Source organism: Manis javanica, chromosome 3, assembly GCF_040802235.1.
Source record: "Manis javanica isolate MJ-LG chromosome 3, MJ_LKY, whole genome shotgun sequence".
Lineage (NCBI taxonomy): Eukaryota > Metazoa > Chordata > Mammalia > Pholidota > Manidae > Manis > Manis javanica.
The window spans coordinates 60,697,088-60,703,612 of NC_133158.1; the positions used below are offsets into that span (position 1 = coordinate 60,697,088).

At 41.5% G+C, this 6,525-nt stretch overlaps 1 pseudogene; it reads left to right on the forward strand.

Moving 5' to 3' along the window:
• Positions 1 to 1,805: 1,805 nt before the first annotated feature.
• On the forward strand, positions 1,806 to 5,518 carry LOC108387214 (doublecortin domain-containing protein 1-like; annotated as a pseudogene).
• Positions 5,519 to 6,525: the final 1,007 nt, after the last annotated feature.

Below are 6,525 nucleotides of genomic sequence, written 5' to 3' on the forward strand. Positions count from 1 at the left end.
GACCATGATTTGAGAAACATGTCACTAACTTTCCTAGAACCTTGGAAATGTTCTGCAGGCTTTGAAGAATCTTATAAATACTGCAGATTTGGTAGGACATGGCACTGCGTTCACAGACAAATCTATCAGCTGACAATATACATCATATAATATATGGCCAATCAGTGTTGTCCAGGTGGTGCTGGAGCACAAACCAGAACCTCAAAGATGTCCTACTGCCCTTTTTTAGACAATAAGAACAATTATATGGATTTTCATGTCCCAGGAGTGGTGCCTCTGTGATATTTGTCTGATGGACCAATTCCATGAACATTTTCTTATACTCAGGGCAGAATTCTTAAACTACTCTCAAACAAGGAAAATCTTGATTGGAGAGATGCACAAGGTAAGTGAGAGAGTAACAAGGAAAAACATTAATCAAATGAATAGGTTCTCTAGTGAAAAGTTAATGACCATAAATATTAACTTTGTTTTACATTGAAATATGGATTGACCAGCTTGTTCAGGGAATTGGGCATTCTTGTTAATTTAATTTTCTGGGTATTAGGAGATGGAAGATTAACTGGAAAAAACCTTCCAGTAGAAAAAAAATCTTTCTAAAATGAATTAGTGTATTTTCCATGTTAATTTATTATTAAGCATTCATTGCTTTGCTTGTTTCCTAAGGGTAGAAAATAACAATTTAGAAAAGACCAAAGTCAATTGAAGAGGCTTCTCACAGGCCCCTAGACCAAGAGGCTTGCTGAATGAATAGTCCTGGCAAACAGGAGGGAAGAAATAAATGATTGTGGAACACTACTGAGGAAATGGGCTCCTTTCCAGGTGTTCATCACTTTGCCACTAGGCCAAGGCAGCATAGGAAAGGGGAGCACAGAGTAACAATTTACAGGAAGACCAACCTTCATATTCAAAAGAGCCTTCTTGGAAGCCCCAGAATGAGCAGCTCTTGTGAAAACATCTGGCATCAGGCAATACTGATTCCCACTGGGGGAAACATGTGGGAATCTTTCCCAGCACAGGACCTTTCTTTGGCTTAAACTTAATCAAGTAGCCACCTCTTCTTAAATCTTCCTGTAAGATTTCTAGAGGCACCATAGGGAGGCTTGATGAATCTTCTAAAGGGCAACATAGTCTAGGGGTTCCTTGGTGGGCTTGGAGCCTGCGTGCTTTCATCTATACCCTGACTTCACCACCTGCTAGTTAGATGCCCTTGGCAAAGTCACTGTATCAGATGCAAAGTCATCTGCAAAATGGGGGCAACAACAGCTTCTACTTCATAGAGTTTATTGTTGTGAAGAGAAAATGGGTTAATGTGTAATTATCTGAGGCTCAGAAAAATCCCTGGATAGTCACTGGATAGTAATCACTACTTAAGTGTTAACCACTGCTAATGAGATTATTTATTTATAAGGGAAGATTTAAGCCCAAGAAAGTATATTCTCTGAGGAAGATGTTGTAGGACTTGGAGAGTGTTTCTCTTTTTAACTGAGTTGCTAACCAAATATATGTTGTTGTATTTACAAGGTGGTTATTGTCTTAGAAGAGAGGATGCTGAGGTTTGATGTATAGCCTTGTGGAAGGTGAGCCATCCTCAGAGTTGACTGAAGGGTACATTCCGATGAGAGACACCTTGTCTTTAGGTTCTGCCTATTCTATCCTGAGCATCTTCTTTTTAAAGGCTCCGATCAAAGCATAGAGAAATGATCCTTCCCTTGGAAACTTACACAGCCTCTATGAGGCAGGACTGTTCAGACTAAACTGCAGCTAGGGGTAAAACAATTGGGAAAAAAAGTGGGCAAACAAGCATGGGGAAGACCACCGATCAAGGCGAACAAAGGTACATGCATGGCTTGATCTCCAGGCCTCTGAATCTGTCCCATTCCCTTGGACCATAGGGTAAAAGGGATCTTGCTTGGGTCCCTCTACTCAGACAATGACATCTTTAACTCCATTCAAGCTACAGTCAATGAGCAGTGAGGCCTCTGGGGCCCTAACCAAGGACTGGCTGGGGCCACCTTTGGCCTGCCTAAGGCCCACCTTCCGAAGCCTTCCAGGCCTAATGCCCTGCTACTTGTTGGAATTAGGTAGCTATCTTAGACAACCTCAGAATCCAACATAATACCACCTGACATTCATGTTAGCAACAGAGTTACCATTTCCTTCCAGTCCTTCTGGAGTTATGGCATCTTTTAGAAAGGGAGAATGTCTCCACACAATCTTAAAGAAATTATACTGGAAATAAAAAAGATTCTGAGGAGATGAAGGTGCCACAAAATAACTCACAAGAAGTTGAAAGTGGAAGGAGGCACCTAGTAGAATCAGGGTATGGTGTGGAGAGTATCCAGGGGGATCCAGGAGCACAAAGGCAGGAGGAGGGCCGCATAGCCCTGTGTACCTTGGTCCCTTTTCTCTCCTTTGATTTACAACTAATCACACATCTATAGCCCCCACGACCACCACACCACCAAAAAGTGCCTCTGCACAGCATACCAAGACACTTGAGAGATCCATCCACCTGCGCACCTGAAGGCAGGTGGACTGGACCACAGAGGAGGTGGCAGAGCAAGGGGAGTGGCGGTGGAGCCAGTGGCTGCAGACACAGTGACAGCAGAGAAGGCAGCAGCTGGTCAGGCAGTGAGCCAGTGCATCCTTTCCGGCTGAAGAAGGGGACGAGAATGAAGGTGGTGAGTGGGGTTGGGGTGGTCTCTGTCCACATTAACTGTAGCTGGAGGGACCACAGGGACTGGGGGAAGGAAAAGGACAGGGAAGGAGGAAGACAAAGAGAACTGAAGGAAAGTGCCTTCTTCTGTCTGCCCTAGGAGGCAAGGGGAACGCCCAGAACCTCTGGTACCGCTGACTTGAGGGTGCTGCTACTGGTGGGCATGTGCAATGCCCCAAGCACTAAGGACACACCTCCCAGAGCCTCTTCCATCATCCTTTGCTTTTTATAATGTACACACTTGCAGTCTCAGCAGTGAGTCAGCTCCCTCAAGAGAAGTGTTAGTAGCACCCCTACTGAAAACAAAAGGTTTCCAGTTACTAACCTGTTGAACTGTTAGAATCAAAGTAAAGAAAGCCTTGCCTAAATAAGAGGGGTGTTTGCTACTTCAGATGCAGGGGCAATGGCACATCTCATCAAACACCATGAGAAATCATGTTAATATAGTATCACAAAAGGAAAATGATGATTTTCGAGCAACAGAACCCAAACACATAAAATACTGCACTCTAACTGACAAAGAATTTTAAATAGCTGTTTTGGGAAAAGATTCAATGAGCTACAAGAAAACTCAGAAAGGTAATATTCAAGAATAAAATTAGTGAACAGAAGGAGTACTGTACCAAAGAGACTATAATTCTAAAATAAGAATGAAACAGAAATTCCGAAGCTAAAGAACTCAATGAGATGAAGAATGCATTGAAAATAGAGCCAATTGGATGGAAGAGAGAATCAGTGAGCTGGAAAATAGAAACTTAGAAATGATTCAGGCATTTGAAGAGAGAGAACCAAGATTTTTTAAAAATGAAGATACCCTACAAGAAGTATCTGCTCCACTAGAAAAGCCAACATAAGAATGATGGTTATCCCAGAGGAAAAAGAGAGGCATAAGCGCACAGACAACATATGTAAAGAAGTAATAACCTTGCAAAGGAATTGGATATATAAGTCCATGAAGCTAATAGAATACCTTATTGTCTCAATGCAAAAGACCTTCTCCAAGACACATTACATTAAAACTGTTCAAAAGTCAACATAGGAAATTTGCATCAGATATTTCTAAAATTCAAACTTTCTGCAGTATATGTAAACTACAACCCCTTGCTTTAGAAGTCCAGAGTGAAATTGTGTCTGGAGCTAATTTTGTTGTACATAAACCTGTAGCAATTTTTGCTGAAGAGAAGCAAATTATAGAACTAAAAGAAAAACAAATGCAAAACATGCTTTAACAATGGAAAACACTTCCAATGAAATTCTAGATTCACAAGCAAGAGCCCATATCTGAATGAAACTTTGTCACACACTTCTCAGGTATACCTGACAGGAAGCTTTTCGTGACTTTGATGAGGACGACAGTCTTCTAAAGAAAATGGAAGAAGAGCTCTTTGCAAATTTGGAATCACAGAAGAAACATAGCCAGTCTCCAAAGCAGAGTACAAATTTTGTCACCAGCAGTTTGAATACAGAAATGGGCAAATCATAATCCATGCCACTCCTCAGCTAGTCTTGGGGGTGTAAGGTCCCAACCTTCATTCAGACATGGAGGTGCTTTTGGTAGAGAAAAAAGTAGATGATAGTCATCAACGCCAGACACAGAGACCAGCAGCACCTCTCACCTGGTGAGTGAACTAGACCTTGTACTGTCAGTGTCTATGACCAAAGAAGTGAAGTTTATGTGAATAAACCATATAACAATGGGACTTCCAATCAAAAGTGGAATTACCTGGAAAATATGAAAGCTTTTATGGCCTTTCACAGGGCTGTCCTTGGTAAAGAAATCACAGCAATAAATGATGCTGGTATTTGTACATCTTTTGTGATCAAAGAGGAAAACCTTGATCAACCAGGATAATATTATCTTTAACCCACTGGAAAGACAAAAACATTGCTCTGCTTGGCATGTGGACCATCCATGAGAGCAGAGACAAGACTGAAACAATTGTTTCCAGGGCTGCCATTCCTCTGTGCTTCAAGCTCCAAGATTCAGGAGGGCCTTCAGGGTCATAAATGTGGCCGAGGCTGATTTATCTTCTTAAAAGGCTGAAAATACTCTAAGTTATTATGAAGAACGTCTGTTATCTTTACAGATGAAGATCTGCACACAAGTTGTATCTCATGGTGGTGTAGCAGCTACATACCAGAAAGCAGTGAAAATAATTGCATACAAAAATGGATGGATGGATATCGAAATGGAAAGTTAATTATGGCTGGAAAATTCCCCATACTTCTTACAGAATGCATGGAACAACTTGGTCTTGCCAGAGCAGCTTCCAAAGTGTATGCCAAAAATGGAACCACAATCTTTTCCTTGCGTGATTTGGTTTTATGGGCTCTAGATGAATATTTTATCCAGAGAGACTCTGAGAAACAAAAGAAAGAGGCAGCCTCTCTTTTGTTGGAACAAAATAGACAACTGCTAAAAGTATAGAAGAAAACACAGGAGTGAATGCGAAAACCAAATTATTTCCAAAGTCTGTGACATCTGATTTGGATGGTACAGATAAGTCTCAGATAAGACCTTCATCCTTAGAAATCCCATTGTCATCTGGGTATCTTGCAGTGAACCATCTCTCTTTGAATGTTTTGCAAAAGGCAGAAAAACTAGGAAAACAGAACTGGTTAAACAAAGACAAAATTTGGGCTAATCTAGACACCATGAAACACAAAATGAGAGAGAAGGGCGGTGAGCAGCAGCATGTCAGCCAGCAGACCAGAGGACGGCACTTACGCCTGGGGCAAAACTACTTCAGACTTACTGGAGGAGTGCTCCTCACATCTCAGAATGGCCCACCCAGCTGAAGCACTGTCCCCCCCAGATGGAGAGTCAAGTCACTCATGGATGACATAGAGAGAGACATGGTCATCTGTGTGTCCACAGGACATGGCTTTATAATGGAGTTAATGCAACTGATGGAGGTCAGAGCAACTTATGCCAGAATCCGAAGGCAGCAGGGCCCTCAAGCCACGGACATCATGGCATCACCCTCTGCAAAGCTACCATCTCCGGGGAGAAAACTTCCTTCACCTACTTGTAAACAGAAGACTGTGAGAGAAGGCTAATTATTTAGATTGCTGAAGACTGAATTTGGGAAAACCCACTTCTATAAAAGAAATCTGGGTAGTTTATTTAAAATTTTAGGCTTCAAAATAACTGGATTTTTCATGAGCAGATTTTGAAGAATTACCACCACTGATAAATCAGCACAAATTATCTATAAATTCTTAAGGCATGTCATAATCAAGAGCAGTGTTAGCTATAGGCATTTTGTATTCTAGTGAAACCCATATACAAACTAGTTTTTCCCATCTACAGAGTGGCCTAATAAAATTGTATATATTTTGGGCATATGTTCATCTCCCCAACTAGATATAAGTGCATGGAAGGCAGAGACCCTTGTTTTTATTTGCTTGGGACAGAGCTCTGCCCACAAGGACTGAGTGATAATGCCCGGCAATCCACTGCCAGAGCAACAAGATGGGGAGCTGAGGCTCAGCCGCCTTCCCCTCGGGTGCTAGACCACAAACTGAAATCACAACAGTACAATAGGAACAGAGGGTCTGCTTTGTAGAATTTCATTTCAGTCAGCTATTTGGGAACTACAATCCTCAGAGTCCAATTACATTCAGTTATAGTTGAGTAGCCTTTTCTGCTTTTCAGAGGCAAGAAACACTTCTCAGGATTTTACAAATGAAATAAATGCCATGGTGTAAACTAGACATCTTATATTCCTAACATATATCTTTGATGATAATAGATTTTGGTTTCAAGTGCCAAGTTTCAAGAAATATCCAAACTTATGGGAAAT